The sequence below is a fragment of the Halichoerus grypus genome, chromosome 6 (genome assembly GCF_964656455.1).
Source record: "Halichoerus grypus chromosome 6, mHalGry1.hap1.1, whole genome shotgun sequence".
NCBI lineage: Eukaryota > Metazoa > Chordata > Mammalia > Carnivora > Phocidae > Halichoerus > Halichoerus grypus.
The window spans coordinates 44,105,854-44,131,704 of NC_135717.1; the positions used below are offsets into that span (position 1 = coordinate 44,105,854).

The window sequence follows — 25,851 nt, forward strand, 5'->3', positions numbered from 1 at the left end:
CAAAAAGAAAAACAAAAACGGACATGTTCAGGCATAGTTAGCCTATGACACTCCACTCCCTGCTTCTGATCTCCGGCTTCAAGTGTGACACAGAAAGACCGGAGCTCAGAAACGCAACAAGAAGTCTCAACAAGAAGTCCATAATGGCCATGGAATGAAGGATAATTCTGTGAAAATGGCACAAAACAGGACGAGAAGAGCACACAGAGCAAGCGTGAAGAAAGAAGAGGACCCGCCTGGAGGAAGATGCACACATTTCCGGCAGCCACGTCCAAGTGTGGCGGCCCCGGGCCCGAGGGGAAAACACACGTGCTGCTACGTGCAGGGCGTCTTACTTGCTAAGGGTGTCTAGAAACATAATCGGATCTATGTTACCGTCCATCACATAATCCTTCCTTTTGTCCCCATAAAACCATGAATTAATAGCCAAGCGGCTTCCTGTATGTTTTCAGGCAGGAATACGATCCAGTTAAAAACCCAATAAACATCGACAACCAAGATTAGGTGTGTGGAGGGGCCTGATCAGGTAAGACCGCCCTTCATGGAAACTTGGGTGGGTAAGGCCAGATCTGTGAGGTTGTCCCAAACAATTCACACTCAAGACAGACATTGCTGAATTTAGGAACAATAGGGAAAGACGCATGGTTTGCTATCTGGGTCATTTTTCCTAAATTGCTATTCTACTGATATTCAAGACAACACCATATGTTTAGGGGAGATCCCATATGTTTTAAGGAGAAGGTTCGTGTTTATTTTCATTTTAATAAAGACACACTGAGCTTTTACTTTAAACACAGCATGAAGGCAGGTAATGTGGAGTTATGAAAGAACAAGGCTGTGGGATTACAAGAAATATATAAAAGAATATAAGAAATTTGCAGTGGCAGGTGAGAATGAAGGCTACTTCTCTGGGAGAGGGAAGAATGTGGATGTCGTGGGCATGCAGGTGGGTCTGAAGCCACTGGCACTGGCTGAGAGAGAGTGCAGGGGGAGGTGAGGGCGCTTGGCTGCTGCGGCAGGGGGAGGAGAGGGAGGGCAGCATAGGCACAGCACATCAACTCTCCCAAGGGCTCCTCCAGGAAAAGCCACACAGGAGTGGGGTCTTTGTCTTTGGGACGAGACCTGGGAGAGCAGGTTTGTCAACAGGCAGGAATGACCCTCGGATGGAGGGTAGACCGAGGACAGGGCGAGGACAGTCTCGGTTGTAGAGACCCAGCGCGTGCAGTGGTAGGAAGCTGAGAGCTACTCCAGCCTGGCCTCCCACAGAAGCCCCCATCTCGTCCTTCCCAGCAGGAGGGCAGCGTGCGCGCTGGTGGGGGTCGTGGGAAGACGAGGCCGTTCCTTTGTGGTTGCTTCTGTGCTGTGAGTCAAGGGGGATGTGCGCTTCTAGGATGACAGACAAAGGCTTGCTCTGTCTGCAGCTTTTTGGAAAATCTCTTCATTAAGTGCTTGGTATGTGTGCTATTTCCCTGGGTGTTCAGTCAAGGGCTGACCTTCTTTTTCACTGAGGGCCAGCTAACCCTGTCCGTGGTTTTGCAACATCCCATGGTTGGATGGTTCACAGTGGCTATATGCTCACAGTCTGAAAATTCTTTCCCGAGGCCTTGAAAGCCAGACTCGGGTCTTTCCCCAGAATGTAAAGAGTGGTCTTCCTGTTTCTTAGTAAAGATACCTGGAGTTGCTTCTGGACAAACACTGAGCATGCCACTCGTGAGCAACACCCAGCTCAGATCCATGGGCCTCAGTGAGCATGGAAGAGGCCTTTCCTGGGGAGCTCTGCCTAGTTCCTGCCAGCCGTGGCAGAAGGCCATGTGCACCAGCAGCAACAGCATTCTCCTTCTCAAGTACCATGTACCTGAGTCATGTCCCACCTGTATCACCTACTGACCAAGTTACCCATGCCTCCGAGCCAGTAATGTCTTCTTGTTGAGAGAATGTATCTGTAAGCATTGATCCACACCAGGTAATCACAAAAAGAGTTTCCTTCCTTTTTCCATCAGCTCTACCTGTCAATGTAAAATCGGTAAATTTGTTTAGAGAAAAGTGCTTTTTTAAATTTTAAATAGAGTACAGATGACATGAACGGACAGTTCTCCAGAGAAGACATTGAGATGGCCAGTAGACACCTGAGATGATGCTCAACATCACGCATCACCAGGGGAATATAAATCAAAACTATGATGGGATACCACCTCACACCTGTTGGAATGGCTAAAATCAACAGTGCTAGAAACAACAGTGTTGGTGAGGATGCGGAGAAAGGGGAATCCTCATGCACTGTTGGTGAGAATGCAAACTGGTGCAGCCACTCTGGAAAACAGTATGGAGGTGCCTCAAAAAGTTAAAAATAGAGCTACCTTACGATCCAGTAATCCCACTGCTGGGTATTTATTCAAAGAAAACAAAAACATTAATTTGAAGGGAAACATACACTCCTACATTTATTGCAGCATTATTTACAATAGGGAAATTATGGAAGCAGCCCAAGTGTCCATCGACAAATGAATGGATAAAGAAGATGTGGTATATGTATATAATGGAATATTACTCAGCCATCAAAAAGAAAGAAATCTTGCTATTCTCAATGACATGGATGGAGCCAGGGGGTATTACGCTAAGTGAAATAAGTCAGAGAAAAATAAATGCCATATGATCTCACTTATATGTGGAATTGAAGAAAAAACAAACAAAGAGAAAAAGAAACAAACCAAGAAACCAAGACTCTTCACTCTAGAGAACCAACAGCTGGTCACCAGAGGGGAGGTGGTGGGGGATGGGAGAAACAGGTGATGGGGATTAAAAGTACACTTATTCATGAAGAGCACTGAGTCATATATATGGAAGTATTGAATAAGTGTACTGTACACCTGAAACTAATATAACACTGCATGTTAACTATACTGGAATTAAAATAAAATTAAAATTAAAAATTTTAAATACAATGCAATATTAAGGAAAGAAGATTCATAGCTCACCACGAACACACTTCAAGCATGCAAGTAATTAATGAGTTCATTTAAAAGAATTAAACATACCTTCAACAGAGCATAAAATCAAAAGTGCAAAACTCTGCCCCCATTCTAATAACAATTTCTATTTCCCGAGGATAAACCATAGCTTGTAGTTTCTTGCTTTGTCCACGGGGAAGGGAGGTAATGTATAAATTTACTTATGCACATATTCATATATTATCTCCTTATGCCAAAATAATTATTGGCCTTTTAAATTTAAGAATATATGTATTTGAAGAACAAATTTGCAAGACTCAAACTGCCTGATTTCAAGACTTATGAAGCTACCATAATCAACACAGCATGGTATTGGCGTAAGGTTAAAAAGTAGATTGTGGAAACATACTAGAAATTCCAGAAACAGACCCTCACGAAGGCCCCTTGACAGTGCAACGTGGAAAGAAAAGTCTTTCAACAAACAGTGCTGAATAACCGGATCAGCACAACCATGGGAGAATGAATCTCAGATGTTAGCTCATCCTGTGGAGAAAAACATACAAACAAAAACATAAAACTTCTGGAAGAAAACATAAGAGATTATCTTCACAACTCTAGGGTAGGTAAAGATTTTTTAGGACACAAAATGCACCAACTCTGAAAGAAAAGAAAAACAATAAAACAAATTTCATCATAATTAAATCTTCTAGGCATCAAAGGTTAAGAAAATGAAAAACTAAGCCACAAACTAGGAGAATACATCACGATCCATATATCTGCAAAAAGACTTGACTCCAGATACATAAACAACTTCCCCATCCCAGTAATAATACTAAATAAATAATACCAAAAGATACAAAAAAGAGGAAAATCTTGAAAAATTAAAGGCACATATCTAACAAGCATTTCAAAAGGCTTTCCACATCATTAGCCATCAGAGAAATGCACGATTAAAACTTACCGAGTCCTGACCTCAGCAGAGTGCTACCATCATGTGCCAATAAGGAGGATGAGAAACAGGGAGCTCTCTTACACTAACGATGAGCGTGTCAAAGGGTACAACCACTTTGGAAAACTGGCATGTTCTTACAAAGTTAAACATGCCCCTACCTTACGACCCTGCAATTGTATCTCTAGGTATTTACTCAAGAGAAATGAAAACAATGTCCACAAAAACACTTGCACAAGACTGTTTTTAGCATTTTTCATTCCTAGTAGCCCGAAACTAAGAACAATCCAAATTTCATCAACAGTGGAACAGATTAACTTTTCGTAATCATCTCACAGAAGTTAGATCAGCAATAAAATGAGTAAGTTGCTGATACATGCAACAACATGGATGAATCACAAAGACACATTGCTCCAAGAAGCCGGACACAAATGGAAATGTTCTGTATGATCTCATTTATAGGAACTTCAAGAACAGACAAAACTAATTGTGATGATAGAAATCAAAATAGTTGTTGCCAATAGGGAGTGGGAATTTACTGGAAGGGACAAGAGGAGGAGTTTCTGGGATGATGGAAATGTCTTGTATCTTGACTGAGTTACTGGTCATGGGCATATATATTCAGGACTCTTGATCTTAGGGTTGTGAATTCAAGACCCATATTGAGCGTAGAGTTTACTTTAAAAAAATTACATGAAATTATACATTTAAGGGCGCCTGGGTGGCTCAGTTGGTTAAGCAACTGCCTTCGGCTCAGGTCATGATCCTGGAGTCCTGGGATCGAGTCCCGCACCGGGCTCCCTGCTCAGCAGGGAGTCTGCTTCTTCCTCTGACCCTCCCCCCTCTCATGCTTTCTCTCTCATTCTCTCTCTCTCAAATAATAAATAAAATCTTAAAAAAAAAAAGAAATTATACATTTAAGATCTGTGCATTTCTTTGTGCATACATTTAAACCTCAATTTAAAAAATACATCAGATAAATCTTTCCATATCCAGACAAAGACCTTGACTTCATTGGTTAAAGCATTTTTTTAGAGGGGGAGAGAGGGAGAGAAAATCTTAAGCAGGCTCCACGCCCAGCACAGAGACTGACATGGGGCTCGATCTCATGACGCTGAGATCATGAGCGTCCTCATGACTCTCTGATTCCTTCAGAACATGTGATGTTTTTTGATTTCTGTGACCATTGAGTAACACATCTTGCAAAGATTCACCTCAATTCTTAAATCAGTTGCCTCCTTAGAATCTGGCAGATACACAGAAGGGAAATACGTAAATGCATTTTGTTTACACATCCTTCATCTTGTTGATACATCTGACTTGGCTTCAGGAAGGTACTGGAAGATTTGTACAAGTGTACATTAGGTGTTCCTTCTAGAAAAAAATGTGGTGGAATTTGTGGGATGAAATGGACACAGAACAACAAAATTAATCACTTAAGTAAGTCAGCAACCCAAATAATAGCTTTTGGAGAAGGGTGGCTGATGGCCTGCCTTTTGTGCTAAGTTTTTGAAGGGTAGAGATTTGCTTAATTTCAGGTGGTTGAGTTGAGGAAATGCATGAGAGACTGGGAGAAGACTCATAAAAGTGAGAACAAAATAGAAAATGCAAAGTCAGGGCCAGATGCTTGCCAGTATGAATGGAATTACAGTAATCATTTAGATGAGTTGGAGGCCAAAGATAAAAGCACAATAAATTCCCAGAAAACTAGATTACAGAAAGAACCATTCAAAATTAAAAAGCTGCAGAAATCACAAATTTTGAATAAAGGGTATTTGCTTTTTATTAAACTTATACATTGCATTTGCATTTATTTTAAGGCCCTCACTTAAGAAAAAAACCAAGAAACTTTTATATGCACACATATGTGTGTGTGTATATATACACATATACACACATATAATTTTAAGTCCTCCTAAAATTATGTTCAATTTTTTTTATTTTTCCAAGTGTTTTCCCTCCCAGTGTGTTTAGTGGTTTTGTTGCCATGACAACATGTTGTAGGATAACTCCTGTTTGTGTGTGCGTGTGTGAGACTGTGTTGTACTAAGGGTTTGTTGAGAAGATATGGTAAAATCCATCCTCCTTTAGGTCTCAGGGATTTTTAAAAGCCCATCAAAGCTTAACCAGATTGCAGAGATAGGAATCTGACAGTAGTGTGACCGTTTTCTTGATGCGGGAGCTTTACTCTAAAATATTTCCCGCGTGAATGGATGACGAAGCATTCGCTGCTAGTGAGTTAAAAAGGCAATGCTGTAACCATCTCCTTTATGACAGAATCGTACCCAAAGGGAAGGAACACTTTTCAGTTGAGCCAGCAGATCAGCATTTGGTACAAGTTGAGAATGTTTTAGAAAAATACTATTATCTGTGTGAGTGACAAAGGCACCAGGTGAATAAGATGAGAGAATCATCATATTCTTGCATCTCAGTATCTTCTCTCTGAATCTGAGCTATGATTCCATAAAGGAGAGGTGAAAAACAGATTATTAAGCAGGAGATGGCTCTTTGCCAGTTCATCCTGAAAAAAAAAAAGCACTTCTCTGCCCAATGCTGTCATTTTTCATAAGCACCAGGAATGAGTCAGAAAGTTGCAGCTGGATTCCCCACTTAACTGACCGGTGATTATGAAATCAAGATGGCTGAACTTGAGCATTTTATGTCTTTTAACAGAAAGACCTTTGGCAAACAATAAATGAAACATTAAGATATACCACGATTGCCACAAAGAGTATCCCTGTAAAATCTCCAGTAGAAATGCAAATACCATTTACTCTGGACTCTTTGCATGCTCTGTGTTATGAAGATCATACAGAATATCTTTGGAAACATTCCAAATTTGACTTCATTGTAAGTGCAATGTTAGGGAATTCATAATAACCATGTGCATTTAAACATTTTCCAAACTTGAAAATGTGGTTTGTTTTATTATAAAAGGGAACATATCGCAGTTTATAATGCATCTCTTTGCCTAAAGTTCTGTTCCATGCTAATGAATCAAAATATACTCCAATATGTTTTGAAATTTAAAGTGCCAAGCTGCTGTGTTATATTCCCAAGTTCCAAAGATAGGAGAAAGTGAGTAAACATGAAACTCTAGTTAATGTGTAGAATTCATTTTTCACCTCTTATTGCCATAGTTGGGCTAAATCAGATCTTCTGATGGATCATGCACATTACTACATAAAAATATTTTAATATTTTAATATTTCTATAGGTGTGTTTTCATTAGGAAATGAAATCATTAAATGACAGCAATAAGAGGAAAAAAACGCTACAGAGCCAGATTGAGATGCATTATGGTAGCAGCGTTCCAGAAGTCCAAACTCCTCCCATTGTGCCACCTGCCTCTGTTTGACCAAAGGACACAAGGACATACAATTTAGGAGGACGAAGAAGATAATGCCATCCTAGTGGGCTTAGTGGGTGTCTGAGGGAGGAAAACAGGGAGAAAAAGCCAGGGCCTTCAATGATAAATTGCATCCTTTTCTTCACATTTAGGACCAGCACTGCCTTTGGATGACACATAAGTGGCAATCACCCCTTCCCTGGTGACTCCGGGTATCATAAATCACCATATATTCATGCAAAATCCACCCAAACATTTCAGAGACCCTACTGAAATATTCCCTCCTCTCCCTGCTCCCATTTCTTCAAATCCAGAGCACGTGAACAACCATGTAACTTGAAGGAAAGTGATTTTTAACCAGGCTAAAAGGACAGCAATTCCGCCAGAGATGTGCTTAAACCATGGGCATATATGCCAATAAATCTCTGGGATCCAAGAGCTCTCTAGTAGTTACTCATTAGCTAGACTTCTTTATGTATGAATTCTCAAACCCAAACACAGGATATTAAATTTAATTCCTTTTATTGAGCCTCATTTTCAACAAATGGCAGAAAATTCATCTTGGCCAATTCAGGATGATCTCAGCCAATTTTAGCTGGGATTGTGCCCACATTTCAGGGACACATGGCTGCCAAAGTCTGGGGTGGGAGGAAGGAATCTGGTCATTGGACAAGGCTTCCCATGCACACTAATACCTTGTGAGATGCCTGAGATCCACTGTGTCTCCAGCCATTGGGTCCCATACACCGTTGTCCTCATCCCTGCAAATGCAAAGAATCTCCTTTACACATATTTGCCTGTCCCTCCTGGATACCAAAGAAATCCTGGCCACTCCCTGCACTTTGCTGGGTACAGTGCGTAATCTAGGATCTCCTTAGATGACCCTCACCCAAGACTGCAGGCCAAGACTGTGGTGTTAGGGAAGCAGGGCAAAGGCCCTATCTCTGGAACACCCACAGATATCTAACTCTCCTCCTCTCCCCCTCCCATTTCCTCCCTCCTCTCTTCTCCTTCTCTTTCTTTGCCTCTGGTACAAGGAGGTTTTAGATCCATTATTGAAACCACCTCTAAATAACCAGGTACTCATGTATCTTTTACCTACATGCCATAAATCTTGACTTTCAAACAATATTTTCTTACTTTATTAAATCTTTTTAAAAAACTTTTATTTATTTATCTGAGAGAGAGAGCACAAGTGAGGAGGAGAGTCAGAGGGCAGAGGGAGAAGCAGACTCTCTGCAGAGCAGGGAGCCGGATGCGGGGCTCGATCCCAGAACCCCGGGATCATGACCTGAGCTGAAGGCAGACGCTTAACTGACTGAACTACCCAGGAATCCCTACTTTAGTAAATCTTACGAGTATTCTAGGAGATAAACACACACGAGTGGCTACTGTGAAGAAATCTTACTTTTATAAGAGAATTAAGAAGCCACTAAGACACTACCCAGTACTATCTCTAGTGATGCTCCTTATCTTTATTCCAGGACTCTGGGTAATATTCAGCCCTGACCATTGCCACCAAAGCAGCAAATCCCCATTGGATCCTTTTTAATAATGCACCAATAAAGAAGCACTGTTTGCAAAGTCACTCACGTCTCCAAGCATGGCCCCCTTCTCCGGGTACCTCCTCGTAGTGTCCCATTTGTCTTCCCTGGTGTATAATCTGGAAGTGCTGTTTCATTGTAGCCATGCTCACATCCAAGGCCATGCCCTGGGACCATGTCTGACTGCCGTCTGACCTCTCAGGGCTGCATGGTCACTTTTTAAAGGCAGAAGCCAGGATCTTACCTCCCTGAGGTCAGTGACCATTGAAAGTTCTACGGCGACCTGACCAGAGCCACATTTCTCCCTCAGAAATCTCTCTGTCCCCTAAACCCTGTTCTGCTCCAGTCCACACACTCTGAGGGGGTGGGAAGCAGGTCTGTGTCCACGGTGGGTTCCCTGATATGGAAATGCTGACACCCAAAGCAGCATAAGGCCAAGAGGGCGGTGTTCCCACCGGGGGCGGCAAGCCCTTGCAGGTAACCAGGACGCTGGAAGTTCTCCTGTCCCTACTCTGGGTGCATTAGTCTTCTCTCAAGAAGCTTGTCCCTTTGCAATGAGCACTCCATTCCCAGAGCCCCCAACCCAGGGCTCTGGAATGAGCCGATTCTTGGGAGCTTGAGTTGGTAATGACATATGCTGGGTTACAGCCCGGATCTCCAATCCCAGCAGGTTCTCCTCGCTGCTCTGTGAATCCCACCACCCCGGGCCTTGACTGGGTCCTCTGAGAAAGGAGATGCTCTCAGCTGAGCCCGGGGCTATGAGCATCCTCCGGTCTCTCTCCAGCTTCAGAAATGCCCAGGCAACCGTTTCCCACATGTGGGGTCTCTCGGTGGGTAGCTTTGTCTTGGGAAACGTCTGCGTTCTGTCCGAGCAGCACAAAGGGAAGGGCCCATGTGCCCTAGGTCCGGTTCACCCTTCCATGTGGGGCAGGCCAGCGTGCTCACCTAAGTCCAGGCTCCTTGCAAGCATCCCGGGCCTCCCCTGCTGGGCAGATTGGAGCGTGTGAGTTTGATGGCAGACAGTAAGGTCCCTCTGCTTGGGTGGGCTCAGTAGTCATATTTTTCTCTTGTGGATGTCCCTTTGCAGCAAAAACCCAGTGGCACAGATTACTCTCGTGTGCAGACTCTAAGAGGATGTCCATGCCAGCTTCTCACTCCTTCACAGAACGCTCTTCAAATCTCGAAATGTAAAGCACTCAGCAGTATTTCTGAGCTTACCTTCTGGTGGCCCCCCATCTTTCTTCTGTGTCCCCAGTTGTGCACAGGGTCATGAATGCTGTTTGAATACTGACTCCAGTTCTAGTCCAAGTTTTCCTCAACTAAGAACCAGAGAGACCCCAGGTGACATGAGTAACAGGCCATACAATTCAGACGCAGGGGAAATTTCTTATTCTTCCCTGTAATCAAGTTTAGATTCTGTTTAGAGTCCCTGCTCCTCCGGCGATAGAAACCACCCCAGCCCCAAGTCATAGCATTCCCTAGGACTCCTGTGACCTAGACTCAGGATGAGGGAAGGTGTTTGGCTCCAACTTCCACATAGTCTCCACTATGGAGAAACTTACATAAGACAGATGAAACTCTACTGGAGAAAGATATAAGGAAGAAAAATCTGTTTTCGTTCTACTGACACATAGTGAGCTACATGAGATATTTTTAAAACAAAATGGGAATTAGACATGGGGGTGGTTCTGTAAACCTGGACTAATTCCTATGCACACTGAACAATCCAAAAGCTATATATGGGGAAATCACAGAATATATTAAATACATAAGCTATGTGAAACATTTTAACCTCCTGGGTGAATGGTTATTAATAGGAAAATAGTAAATCATGACCAAAATAATTAGAATAGATTACTGCTAATAACAGGGATCATTATTGCATCGACAAATTCATAATGCAGGTCAAATAGCAGAGCCTGAAGGATAACAACTATGAATAGAAATAACCAAACATAATTATGTGAAGTTATAAGGTGAGCGTTCAACTACCATGTAGTTGGTGCGTAAAGGTCTTGCAAACCTGTATTTGCTGATGGCGCTAGGCTCTGGGGTACTGGAGGAAGTCAGCCAGATGTGGCCAGCGCCTGCAGGGGACCTATAAAATCTATGGGCACCCTTCACCTGGAGGAGGCAGGGGCTGAAGATGGGGACATTGCAAGGCGGTCTGGCGGACAGGCTGTTGAGAGCCAAGGGAGATACTGAATGTGGGATTACCCTCAACAGTCTCCACTGACCACATAGTATGGTGGTCATATAATACCTCTCCCCAAAGTATTTCTTGTGGATGACTAAGCCCCATGAGATTCCCCTTGGAAAGAGACTGCATGGTCAGACCCACCGAGGAAGCACTGATGATAATGTCCACATAAGCTCGAGCCGAGGTGCTGGGGTGTGCAACTCTGCTCTACGTCATTCACCCTAGTATCTGCCGGAGGGATGGGTGCACGCAGCTTGCATTACTTTTTGCTCCTTTTGCTAGCATCCTGTACAAGTAATATCCTGAGCACCATGTTGGAAATGCGGTCTTAATCTCCATCCCAGATGGAGAGCACATCTTTTCCTTTTTTCAGTAAATTTACAGATTTGACCTCTACACGCTGTGTGGTTTTATTTGTAAAACTTTGAGCAAAAGGAGGCCCAGTGATGTGGTATCACAAGGAGGTAGACTTCATCTCAACATAAGAAAATCTTCATAGCAACTTGAACACCCCAATCATAGCCTCTGTTTGAGGGTTATTCTGCTAGAAAACTGCCAACTCTGGTTCTCGATTCTGTCTTCCAGGTCCCTTATCCTGGTGTAGCTCTCTCAGTGACCAATCTGTCCCCAGCCCTGGTCTATGGCCTTTCCAGTGTGCTATGGATTTCCTGTGTGAAAAATTGTTATTTAAAACTGTAGCTGCTTCTGCTTCCTAGGAAAACTGCAATACTTCAAGGGAGATAGGAAATGTCCATCCTGCTCCCTCCCTGTGCTGACGCTGGGTGGGACAGAAGGGTGAAATGCGGGGCAGATACTCCCTTGTGGAGGCAAGTGCATTTGGGCCCTAGAAGAGCAGCCACCTGGAGCGCTTTGGGCTATGGGTGCACGGGCGTCATCTGCCAAACCTGAGAGCATGGGAAGAAATCAGGAATCCTAAAGAGGGGGACAGGAGAGATTTGAAAGAGGATGTTGGCCAAGGCAAGTAGTGAAGGGCTGAAAGGCTTATTAGAACAGGGACATATGATATTCTCCTTAATTGTTTCTACTTTCAGTGTAAATCTCCTCCCCAGCTCTTCCGCAACACTCTCTGAGCTACATCAACAGCCTGTGTGTACATCTTAGGGAGCGCAGACATACCTGGAGGTGGGATCTACATTCCTCATTTGGGTCCATGTGCAGAGAACCCAAGACATTGAACGAGGCTGGAGTTCCAGCCAGAAGTGAACAAGTTAAACACATTGAACTTCACGTCTAAGCGGACTGGGTGAAGCTCCCTCCATCCTGACTGAGGCCTCAAAGGACCAGTGGACGGATCTCAGGTGCTAACATACCAATAAAAGTTAAACTTGGTACTGACAATCAGTGGAATGCACTAATAAAATGAGGTTTTTTTTTCAATTATCAAATTGGAGAACTTTTTTTAAAAAGTTTATTTTTTAAAGTATTTCTGCATTAACAGCAAAATAGAGGGGAAGGTAGAGAGAGTTCCCATACACCCTTTGCCCCCCGCCCCATATCCCCCACCAAATGGTACATCTGTTACAACTGATGAACTTACACTGACATTGTTATCACCTAAAGCCCATAGTTTACATTATAGTTCATTCTTGGTGTTGTACATTCTATGGGTTTGGACAAATGTATAATAACATGTGTCTATAATTTTGGTATCATACAGAGTATTATTCTCTGTCTATCATACACAGGCTGTCGTAAAAATCCTCTGTGCTCAACCTGTTCATCCTTCCCTCCCTCCCAGCCCCTCATACCCACGGATCCTTTCACTGTCTACATAGTCGTGCCTTTTCTAGAATGTCACAGAGTTGGGATCATGCATGTATGTATGTAGCCTTTTCAGATTGGCTCCTTTCACTTAGTGATATTTCCTCCATGTCTTTTCATGGAATGATAGGCCCTTTCTTTTTAGTGCTGAATAATATTTCATTGTCTGGATATATCATGGTTTGTTTATCCATTCACCTATTGAAAGACATCTTGGTCTCCTCCCAGTTATGGCAATTAATGAACAAAGCCGCTATAAACACCTATGTGCAGGTTTTTGTGTGGACATAAATTCTCAGCTGCTTTGGGTGGATACCAAGAGCTTGAGTACTGGATCACATGATAAGGGTATGTCTAGGGTTATGAGAAACTGCCAAACTTTCTTCCAAAGTGGCTGCACTGTTTTGTATTCCCACCAGCAGGGAATGAGATTTCCTGTTGCTCCACATCCTCACCAGCATTTGTCAGGGTTCAGATTTTGGCCACTCTAATAGGTGTGTAAGAGAACGTTTTTGATGATAATATCCAGCATCGGTGTGAGTAGCGAGTAGGAGGGGGAAAGAGCCTTTTCCTATATGGCTGGTGCAAAGGGAAACTGGTACAGGCTTTGTACAAGGAATTTAGCAATGTGCACCCAAAGACTTAACCTATTCATGTGTGTTGACTCAAGAATTCAATCCCTAGGAAATCAGCCACAGGAACAGAGATGCATTGAAAATCTGGAGACACTATATGTTTTACAGAATTATTCACAAAAGCAAAAGAAGGCTATACTCTAAACGTTTAATAAAGGAGATTGACCTGAATATTTATTATACAATGGCAGAACAAAATTAGGACCACCATTACAAGACACATTGTGGAAGGATGTTTAATCATTGGAGTTAAAAGGATAGGTTCTCTTCCAGAATGGCTGGGAATATATTATAGAATGTGATTATCTCTAGGTGATGAGATAAGAAGACTTTTGTTTTCCCCATCTTTTCTTCTATATTTTCCAAATTTTCAACAACATGTATGCCCTCTCCACTCACTGGCAAATTAAACAAACCCATCAGACTGAGGCCCACACACACAAAAGGATTTACAACTGTTTTGCTAATCTTACCACCTATTTAACTGCTTAAAAACATACACACACAATTCTTTTGATGGTTTTTGTCATGTTTAAAGGTCAATTTTTATTCCCTGTTGGAGGAATGGGTTACAAAGCTTGAAAAAAAGTGACATTTGGGTTTGGGTGGCCCAGTACAAGACCAAGTCACACTCAGGTTTTTAGCTGGTATCTCGTATTTTAGGACGGTATATACAGTGTCAACAAGCAAAAATACAAGAAGAATGGGAGTGAAATTTACTGCAGATACATTTCCTATTCCACACATAACGTGTTTGGACCGTAATAGCGGGCTGCGTAATAAAAGAAGAAATATGTCGATATAAAGTAATCTTTATTTTTTTGTAATCAAAATAATCTCCATTTCATTTCAAGCCTGCTTTAACCCGGTTAAAATGCACTGCTTCCCATGGAAAACCCTGGAAAAAGGAGGAGAGAAGACGCAACGGCTGCCTTGGGATTAAAGAACAAGGAAAACAAAAACAGAAACAAAGAAGAGGCACACAAAGTGTGTGCCTCTTCTTACCAGCAAGCACCTCCTTTGGCTAACTAACATCTACATGCAAGTACTTAAAGGTGGGCGATCTCCATTTGTGCCCTCATCCCCCTAGAACGTTTCTCTTCTAGAATCTCATTAAGTCACATGACCAGCAGCACCAAGTTGTTATGGCAACGGGAATTTTAAGAGTAAATTAATTTTGCTACAAGGTGTTATTAAGACCAGGTGAGGATGGCCTTGAATCACAATGGTTCCTCTGCACCAGCAAGAGCACCATGGCTCCCAGGGGCTTGCAAGCGCTTCTCCCAGAAGGAAACACCCCTGATTTACGATCTTCGCGAACAATTCTCATAGGAAAGGTGACCATAAATTGTGTCAGTTTTATTGCATATTTGTATATTCCACTTTAATCCTCCATAAAATGATAAAGGAAGGATATATGAAGCTCTCTGATGAGCTTAAACAGGACAAGAAGGTGTCATTCAGTTTCCCTTGGGGTGGGGGTTACAATATATTCTTAAGGAACTTTACATTATGGAAAATATTGACCTTTTAATTTCAGAGACGGGAGTTAGAGAATGTCTGGAGCATAAATTAACATCAGGGCTGAGCTACCATGCAGATGAGTACAGAACACAGCACAGCCTTCCATCTGGGGACCCAGGAGAAGGTTATAGTGCTCCCCTCTACAAACCCTTTACAACCCTTGGTAAGTCTGGATTCTCCAGGCTTGTGTTTCTCAGAGTGGCACTTTTTTTTTTTAAACACTATTCCTAAAAAAGTATTCTGTGGTCAAATAATGATGGCCTATAGTCCATAGTAGAGCCCCCAACCCCCACCCCTAGCCCTTCCAGAGTCATGAAACAATCCAACAGATCAGAAGTACCGCCAAGCCCTGCAGAAAATAATCCATTTTAATCATGTTTAACAGGATTTCACAAGGTTTTTTTTAGTCATTGAACCTATTTTTAAATCTTTCTTTAGATTTTAGTTTCATTTATTAACATCAGGTGGACATACTTTAAGAAATGCTCCTTAGGGGCGCCTGGATGGCTCAGTTGGTTGAGCATCTGACTCTTGATTTCAGCTCAGGTCGTGATCTCTGGGTCGGGAGATTGAGCCCCACATTGGGGTTCTGTGCTGGCATAGAGCCTGCTTGAGATTCTCTCTCTCCCTCTGCTCCTCCCCCACCTCTCTCCTTCTCAGAAGAAAGAAGGAAAGAAAGAAAGAAAAAATCCTCTGTAGATTAAAAATTTGAGGTCGAAATTAGTGATAACTAAATAGGACTACTGCATTCAAAAGGCCACTCCAAATTTAGAAGTTTGGTTCCTTTTTACTAAATTTCTAGTGCCAGTAAACCTTTACCTGCCCCCTCTTCTTTGAAAAATATTTGTGATGTGTCAGACACTGACCTTGTGGCTTTGTAGCTCTCCGCACAGAATGCACGTTCGTGTCCTTGTGTGTACAGGGGTATGCGTGCACAGACAACATGCACCCACACACACGCACGCACACACATGCTCCCTGAGAAGGGAAAGCAAGGAAGCAGGAAACCACCTGAAAGTTCATTTCCCAGCAGTTCCAAGCAGCACATGTCAGGATAAAGACGGGAAGGCAGGTTTACGTGATAGCCGTCTGGAATTTCGGAGTGACACTGCCAACAGAAAAGAGTAGCATAGGAATGAGGTGGCGGAGATGTGGAGCCCAGAAGGTGAAAGGATGAAAGCTTGGGGCGTTCCTTTCTCTGCCGGGAACCCACAAGGCACTCGGAAGTGTCTGGGAGAGACAGATAAACTTTACAGGTTTGTAAGCTGCCATAAAGTATCAGCAGCAGAAATCTGGCAAAAAAAAGAAGAAATTACGTGTGTGTGTGTGTGTGTGTGTGTGTGCACCATTTTACTTCCCTAATGAATGTACAGCTTCAAGATTTCTAATCTATCTTCCTTAGAGTCTACCACGGTCACCTGTCCTTGGTAAAATTTGTACTCACCATAGTATAAATCTGAAATCAAAGCTAATTGGAAATGACTTGAAAAAGCACCAAGCCAATAGTAGAAAGAGTTATTTCCTAGCAATATCTGTTCACACTTCATCAGTCAATATAATTATAGTAATATCCTCACACCCACTCGTTCTGAGTGGTCTAGGGGCGCCGGGGTGGCTCAGTCGGTGAAGCGTCTGCCTTTGGCTCAGGCCATGGTCCCAGGGTCCTGGGATCGAGCCCCGAGATGAGCTCCCTGCTCAGTGGGGAGCCTGCGTCTCCCTCTGCTGCTCCCCCTGCTTGTGCTCTCTGTCTCTCTCAAATAAATAAATAAAATCTTTAAAAAAATAAAAATAAGTAAATAAAACAGATGGTCTAAAGAAGCATAGATAAAAGTGGTTTCAGGCTGAGACAGCCAGGTGCCCAGGCTGCACCCTTTGGAGGTGCCACGGGTGACATTAACACAGTGGAGGGAAGCATGAAGAGAGCCGGCAGGGATGCGGGCAGCAGCATGGCAGGTGGTCAGGTGCTCGTGTTCTGCAGGGAGAAGCAGGCCCAGCAAGGCCAGGCCAATGGGACTGTGGGCAGAAGCGAACACAGGCAGACCCGTGGGAGCCAAGGTGCCATGCTAAGCCTCAACAGCCCATGGAATCCCAGAAGGGCAATCCTCACGGGGCTGGCTCTCCATGAAGGCTGCTGGAGGAGGAGGACGCGCAGGGCTGGAAGGACAAGTACCTAACAGCACCATCCAGCTGCACAGACCTGTTAACAACAGAGCCTGCAGCGCTTCCCCCTCATCTGTTGTGGACGCACCCCAGAAACAGAGAAGATGTTCTGTTCTGTATGTGGGAGAGTTTTCTCTGTTCTCTGCTTAGTCGTCATCCAAGAAAGGGACGTCTAGAATCTGTTAATGGATGTTACGGAGGACCTTGCTTACAGAGTGTTGGCCCAAGGTACCTGGACAGACCGATGGGCTGTCGTCAGAGGGGGCAGCGAGGAGACCCCAAGGTGGTGGCGTGAGAGGGGTCGGCCCAGAACTGCGGTGGTGGAAATGGCTCTTCTATCCTTGTTTATTTTACTCATAAAAGAAACTTACTGCTATTACCACTTCCCACACTCCAATTTTTCTTCTAAATCACTGCTTGGGTTAGACATTATATGGCTTGTAATGAGAACGGTAAAATGCCTTGTTCTTATTATGGCAATTTGAATAACAAATATGGAATGACACAACAAAACAGCCCAGACAATGAAAATAATTGTTAACCCATTTTACTAGCTCGGTGGCCAAATTATATTTTTATAAATTACAGTGCCGACGGAGGTAAATGTGCTCACAGGTTCCTTGCTAACAAGGTCACCAGTTTAATTTGAATATTTTCCACAGCTGTTGTTCTCACACCTAAAGAGGGAAACAGCTCCAGCTATGTAAGGCAAGCGGCCGGGAATGCTAATGAGTCTAACAGATTGGTTCAAAATAGAAGCATAAACCTTCAGTTCATGAGGACACGGCAGTTACGAAACCAAAGCCGAGGAGAAACGATCTGTGTTCAAGAATTCAACACTGCAGCATTGCTTGAATTTTTGACATAGTTTTTGGCCCAGGCTTGGCAAAAATGTGTACACTATAAATAGAGGGACAGGGAAAAAGGTTACAAGACACCATACAATTCCATGAACATGAATTTCACCCTTAGAAGACTCAACAAAGAACACATTGAACACATGCTTCGTTTCCTCCGTTGAAGAGAATTCCTACATGGAGAACCCACGAGCGGCACTACCATGTGCTCTCAGGACAAAGTTAAAATTTAGAATCCGCAATGACACAAGTCGTGTTAGGTAATGAATACAACAAAAGATCCAATTTGAGGATAAGAATAAGCCATCCCATTTTCTGTTTGTTTAAGTAAACTTTATTTTTTTGTTTTAATTTTTTTAAAGATTTTATTTATTTATTTGATGGAGAGAGAGACACAGCGGGAGAGGGAACACAAGCAGGGGCAGAGGGAGAGGGTGAAGCAGGCTTCCCGCCGAGCAGGGAGCCCGATGCGGGGCTCCATCCCAGGACCCTGGGATCATGACCTGAGCCGAAGGCAGACGTTTAACGACTGAGCCACCCAGGCGCCCCTGCTTAAGTAAACTTTAATAACTTACTCCTAAATGATACATCTTCATGTGTTTACACTCTTCCGCATTCCCTGTGCATTGAGCTACCGGTGATGAGAACTTGCGGCCACTTAACAAAATATGATCACAGGGGCATCGAATGGCAGGGGCTGCACCTCTGGGCACGGGAGCACATGGCACAGAGACGGCTTCCCAAGGGCGGTCCCGGCATGGTGTGAAAGGTCAGGTGCTTTCAGACCCAGACTTGGAAACATGCATGAGAGCAACTAAACTCCCCCAAACACACAGTCTGCATGTGCACATTATATGGAAGCGGGCAGCGGACAGAGGCAAGGAAGGACTCACACACTGTGCCTCCCACAACGTCTAACCCTTGGGAAACGTCCTCAAGCTGCTGACTTTCAAACCGATTCCCTACTCTTCAGGGAAGGAAAGGGTTGTTACAATCACAGAAGGAAAAAACTGATGCTTTTAAATACTCCAGGTAACAGATTTGAGATGGTAAACTCTCTGGAGCCGGACGTGACCCTTTGGTGGGTTTCACAGGGCACTTGGCTTGTGTGTGTGTCTCTGAAACTGTCCCGGGTCTACTTGAGGAAAGGCAGGCACTTAGACAGATCCTATACTCTTGCAGAGCACTAAATTTGCATTTTAAAAAATTAGCCTAGAGGCTTGTGAATGAGAATGAGAGCAACAAATGGAGATTATCCCTTAATGACCTAAGGGAAGAATAAAGAGATAAATTATTCCAAAATACTAGTGATGATTTACCTAATTAGTCTTTGACAGCTTGAAATGTGTCCTAAAGAAAAAGGTAGCGCGGCAATCTGGGAGTAGTTTGTGCTTAAGAAAAGCGAGATTAATTAATTGTAAATACAAAAGCAGCATCCATTGGATTATATGATTTCCTCTGAGTGATTTTAATTACTTGGTATTTCAGGATCTTCAAAAATTTCCTTAAGCTAAAATTCTTTTTATTTTTAAGAAAAGTTACCTTGAGTTTTGCATCCTACTAAATATTTTACTTGTAGAACGCCCCCCCCAACCACTTTTTATTATAAGGCGCTTTTTTTTTTTTTTTCTGATTTGGTAGCAGGGGTAAAGTAAGCTAAAAGAACATAGAGAAATCTTTTCACAATTTGTTTCAATTTAACATTCAACAAGGGAGAGATTTGTTTCCTCTGCAGATTTTAAGAGATTTAAATAGGGCCGTTTATGTTCAGCTCAATTAAGCTACTGATCATTCCATTCTTTAAGCAGTAAAGTGTCCTCAACCCATTATGACTTCAGAACAATAAAATAGCCTGGGCTGTCCAAGTCCTCATTCTGCAGCATGCATAACCCATGTGGCTACAGTTGGTGACTGTTAACAGGACAATTAACGTATGCCTACAGTTCTCGCTGTGGTGGGCAATAGTGAGTGCGACCGATGATCTCTAGACTTGCTCCTTGAGCAAGACAAAGCCAGCCAATTCACAAGGAGTAAAGAGAGAAAATCCACCTAAGAAAAGAAACACCAAGAACTTAACAATTCCAAGTCTTGGGACATATATAGAGAGAGAACTAGACACAGCTGCTGGTGGCATCCTAGGAGAATTGTTCTACCCACTTGAAAATGGTAGCTGATGTCCCTCATTCACCAGGAAGATTGGCCATGTCCCCATGACATAACTACACAGGTAAATGGCAACGTGAGGTGGGTGTGTTTTTGGTATACAGTGGATTATTTAATTCATCTCCATCTGACCAATATTTATTCTGGTTCTTAGTATGTCAGGCACAAAGAAAACAAGGGTGAAATGAGGCATGTCCAGTCTTCCAGAACTCTCGAGTTAAAACTTTCTGCCAAGGGTGCCTGGGTGGCTCAGTCAGTTAAGTGTCCGACTCTTGATTTTGTCTCAGCTTATGATCTGGGGGTCGTGGGATGAAGCTGCACATTGGGCGCCACGCTCAGTGAGGAGTCTGTTTGAGATTCTCTCCCTCTGCCCCTCCCCCTGGTCTCTCTCTCTTTCAATAAATAAATGAATGAAATCTTAAAAAAAAAAAAAAATCTGCCAAAAGAGTGAGAGTTCTTTTTCAAACCATACCCAACTATCTGGTTTCTGACTTGCCTTCCAACTCAAAACAATGAGACACACTATGAAGAAACATATATATTAAGTAAGAATCTATCTGAAGATATTGTAAATCTACTAACACAGGATCTCCCAACTTCACAAATGAAAATACAGGACATAGTTAAACTTGAATTTCAGATAAACAACAAGTAATTTTCAATATAAGTATGTCCTATGTAATCCTTGGGTCATACTTATGCTAAAAGTAGTTATTGTTTATCTGACATTCAAAAGTGATGAGGCGTCCTATAATATTATGTATCTACATTTTTTACCGGGATGCCTTCAAATAAAGACACTAACAATAACAGGTGTTGGCCAGGATGTGAAGCAGCCGGAACTCTGCCTTTCAGATTGTAATTTGGTACAACTACTATGGGAAACATATTGGCACTATCTGCAAAGTTCTAACGTATCACATCCTATGACCCAGTAATTCCACACCTGGGTTTATACTCAGTAGAAATGTGCACATACGTCACCAAAAGACAGATACAACAATGTCCATAGCAACATTTCTCGTAACAGCCCCCAGATGGAAACAGCTCAAATGTCCATCAGGAGCAGACACATAGAACTCTACGCAGCAACTAAGTAAACACATTATAACACACAGCAACCTGAGTGACTCACAAGCATGATGCTGAGTGTAAGAAGCCAGATGAAAAGGTCTATATGCTGTGTGGTTCTGCTCATGCAACGTTCAAAATAATAGCAACTAATCAGGGTGCCAGAGATTGGGAACAGAGGTCCTTTTGGGAAGCCAGGTGAAGTGCATGGTGAGAAGCGGGCATTCCTCTTCTATGGTTATGCTCTGTCTCAAGCCAGAAGGCAGCTATACCAGCTTCCTCGCATTGTGATCATTCATCAAGCTGTATGCTTAGGATCTGGGCATGTTTTTCTGTATGTTTTGATGTTTATCATTTTAAAGAGTATTTTTTAAGTGCTTAAAAAATGAGTTTTACTTAGCTGTAAAAAAAAAAAGTACACTTATCAGAGATGCAGGAATTGTGGGGTGTTACCACTGTATTAGTCAGGGTTCTCCAGAGAAACAGAACCAATAGGATCAATAAGATAGATATTTTTACATGAATTATTAAATATATGAATTGATACGTGATTGGTTATAAGGAATTGACTCAGAATTATGGAAGCTGGCAAGTCCAAATCTGTTGTGTGGGTCAATAGGCAGAGACCCAGGAGAGTCAGTGGTGCAAATGAAGTCCAAAGGCTTCCTGATGGCAGAGTTCCTTCTTGCTCGAGGACACCAGTCTTTTTCGTTTACTCAGGCCTTCAACTGATTGGGTGAAGCCCACCCCCATCAGGGAGAGCAATCTGCTTTACTCAGCATCCAGAGACTCAAATGTCAATCTCATCCATAAACACCCTCCAAGATGACACACACAATTACCCATCACAACAGCACTCAATTAATAAAGAAAGAAAATAACTCGGTGGTATGGTGGGTATTGGGAAGGATCGATTCCTATGGACTTCAAGATAAACATCAGCAATGATCCTTCCAAACCAAGTCATTCTTAGAGATTCAAAGCTCTCATAAGGCAACTCAGTAGTTCCCAAGATGTGTTGCTAAGGCAAATGTAGTTATTAACCCTCATTTGTCCATGCACAGTATAGAAAGATGAACTCTCACCTATTGCTAAGAAGTATGACACAACATTGCAGTCTTGCCCATATTCTGCCTTGACCCCGCCTGTCTGGGTCTCTTTGTCATGAGTCCATTTCACACACTGTAATCAGAACACTCTTTCCTAATCCAAGTCCACATTTGTTCACATTGGTTGTAAGTGAAAAGTCCCTCCTCAGCAACCCACCACCTACAGGTGTACACACCTAAACTCCATAAGAGAACCTTCGAGTCCCTCCTTTTCCTTCACACCAGCTGCTCCCGCACCACCCTCACTGCATTCTGGGCTCACCTTTCTTCCTATTTTCATTTCTTCTACACATTATGCTACCTGCTTTTTCCACTCACTGGGTGCTGGACATGCTCTCTGTTTTCTGATCTCCATGCTTGTGGTCATGGTGTTTTGGCTGTTTCCAAATCCTGGAACTAAGGATTCCTAGTCTGTCCCTCTCTTTGTCTGATGGTCGTTGTGGGGAAGAGGCCTAGACTGAGCATAAAGACCCCTCTCCTGCCCCACAACTGAGCTGCCTGACCCTGAGCAAGCTACATCTCCACCCAAGTTGTTCCTCAAAGTAGGGAACAAACCAGAAATGTGGTTGTCAAACACTTCTCCTTCCAGTCTGTCTGCTTTATAAAACTCTCTTGTCTTTAAAAATGCAAATGTGTATAAGGATACACAATAAAAATTTCCCTTCTCCACCCTGTTCTCCTTTCCAGAAGCAACCAATATCAACAGATTCTCGTTTAATGTTTCCAAGCTATATTATCCATATAGAAGAAGACATGTGTTTTTCTCCTCTTGCACAAATGGGGACAGACCAGGTGTGCTATTTTGCATACTGCTTTTTTTTTTCACTTAACAGTATAAAATAAGAGAGAATTCCTTTTTTTACAAAATGAGTCTTTCCCATTCTTTATAGCTACCTAGCATTCCACTGTATGGATTTTCATAACTTGTTTAACTACCGACCTAGTGATGGACATTTGGATTATTTCCAGTGTTTTGCCATCAATTATAATGCCGTAATAAGTGACCCATTAGAAAATCTATTTCACACATGTATGGATTACATCTATGGGGCTATGTTCTTAAAAGTGAAAATGCCAGGTAAAAAGGCATCCACATTTGCAACTTTTATGCTATTGCTAACTTTCATTTCCTAGAGGTGTATCCATCTCTATCAGGGATATAGGGGACTTTCTATTATGTTACACATTTGGCAACAGGATGTGCATTACACCCTTTGTGCTCTAACAATAAGATTGGCAGAAAATATCTCCATGAGGTTTAAATATGCACTTCTAGTATTCTAAATGAGCTTGAATATCTTCTCACTTATTTAAGATCTATTTCTATATCCTGCCCTTCACCTGATCACAAAACGTGCCCTTTTATCTACTGAGTTCGGGGCATTTTCTTATTGATGTTAGAAGTTTTTATATATTGATAAAAAGAGCCCTTTGTAAAATAAGTCACAAATGTTGTTGACTATGGCAATTTTTCACACATAGTTTTGTTTTATGGAGCACTATTCAACAATCGTTCTTTCCCTTTTTTTCCCACAGATCTTGGGTTGTAGGTTACATTAAAAAGTCTTCCTTGTTCCAAGATTGTTTATTTATTTATTTTTATAGAGAGAGGAGACAGAGGGAGAGGAAAAGAGAGAAAATCTTTAGCCCACTTCCTGCCCAGCACCAAGCCTGACACGGGGCTCAATCTCACAACCCTGAGATCATGACCTGAGCTGAAATCAAAAGTCAGACCCGTACGGACTAAACTACCCAGACACCCCCAAGATTATTTTTGAAATATCTTCCTGTGGCTTTTTCTTATGGACTTATTTATATTTTACATTTAGGTCTTGGATTCATCTGAAATTTATTTTGCTCCAAGGCGTGAGGTATGAATTCAAATTTACCTGTGGAGTTTCAAAAATCTCATGAACCAACTCATGAGAGCAGTTACTTTTTTTTTTTGTAATTATTTAGTAATTGTCATTTGAAAAAAATACGTAATTTCCAAATTCAGCTATAAACTTTATATAGCACTTTTAAGAGTAAAGAGGAGAGGAATCCACACTCGTGTCGTCTCCTGTTTATAACACAGTGTACTCCCTTCTCCCGCCATACACGTTCCTTTACAGCCACCAGGCATTTGGAACCCAGAGGCTGGTGATTCCTGTCACAGACTCTTTTGTGCCAAAGTGTGTGATTCTAAGTCTCTCCCTTCACCTGCCATCATCCTATCATCTTGAATATGATTTATGGTGATCTGAAAGGTAACCCTCATTGTTATTTTATCTTGCATTTAGAATGAGAAGGGGATACAAATACCTTTGTATTTGAAGCCAGATTATTCAAGAAAAGCATTGACCCAGTGACATCATCAAACCTCCAGGAAGAAACTTAATTATATCCCATTAAAAAGCTCAATGCTCTCTTGTGATTTGAGCATATTAATGCCATGCAAGGTTCAGTTCAAGGTTCTTTATGCAAAACTCACCTCTGAAAACCTAAATGGAGCTTGGAGCTTGTGGCTTTTCTACACTTGGAATGCCCAGTTGGCATAAATAACCTCTTCTGTTATTTTTGGAGATGGGCTCTCACTGCAAAAATTTTACTCTCTTGATTCGATACAAATTGTCAGCGTTATATCCTTTCCACTTCAATCACCATGTATTATGGCTTTGTGAGTTTTCATTTCATTCTGCCTTAGTTTGGCATACATTTTTTTCTAAAAATTTCTAAAACTTTCATTACATATAATCTTAATTTCTGCTTAAAAATATGTATGTGATGGTTGAAAGAAGATATGAAATCAAGGACACTTTGGCTTTTATCGTAGATAAAGAAAATGCAGAAAACCACAGAAGTGATTTGGGGGCAAAGGATAGAAACTAAGAGCTCCATTTTGGAATATCATTTCTGAGATGTCTATTAGTCACGGGGAAGGACATGTCGAAAAGGAAACTGGGGGTGCCTAGACTAAAGATAGAGATTTGGACAGCATCAGCACAGAGAGAACAGGATGAAATCACTTAGAAAAAAAGTGAAGGCAGAAAAGAAGAAACACCATGCCCTGGGGCTGGTAGAGGAGAAAATCTGCAGGGCTGATTGAGAGAGAGAGAGAGAGAGAGAAGAGCCAGGTACTTCGAGACTCCTGACAGGGAGGTGGTGGTCAAGTGGTCAACGCTGTGACTGCCATAGTGAGTGAATGTGGCATGGGGAGAAGGTCTCAGTGATAATGGGTTCGCAGGGCCAACTGGACTGGAAAGTGATTTGGAGACAGCAACAAGAAATTGGAGACAGCAAGATTAGACAACCAATTCTAAAATAACCAGGTGATAGGGTGGGAAGAGGGATGGGCCAGAAGGAAAAAACAAGCAAGGAAAGGTCACGTGATCTCTAAGACCTTCCTGACTAGAAGACAGACAATAGGAAGACAAACCAGGACTGCTGGGTGGTGGGAAGTGCCCACTTGGGATTTGTGAGTGTAAATTTACACGGAAGCCTTGTGTGATTTTGTCTGTCAGTGATCAGCTGCTGTGGGGTGGGCGGCAAAAGAGAAAGGTACATGGTCGGGCTTAATC

General features: G+C 42.4%; 1 long non-coding RNA gene across 1 annotated transcript; it reads right to left on the bottom strand.

Moving 5' to 3' along the window:
• Positions 1-742: 742 nt before the first annotated feature.
• On the bottom strand, positions 743-4,102 carry LOC144382086 (uncharacterized). Its single transcript, XR_013448487.1, has 3 exons — positions 3,910-4,102; positions 3,358-3,491; positions 743-2,006 (listed from the first exon to the last, which is right to left on the bottom strand). It is a non-coding gene; the product is annotated as an uncharacterized LOC144382086 (long non-coding RNA).
• Between the last annotated feature and the right edge of the window lie 21,749 nt (positions 4,103-25,851).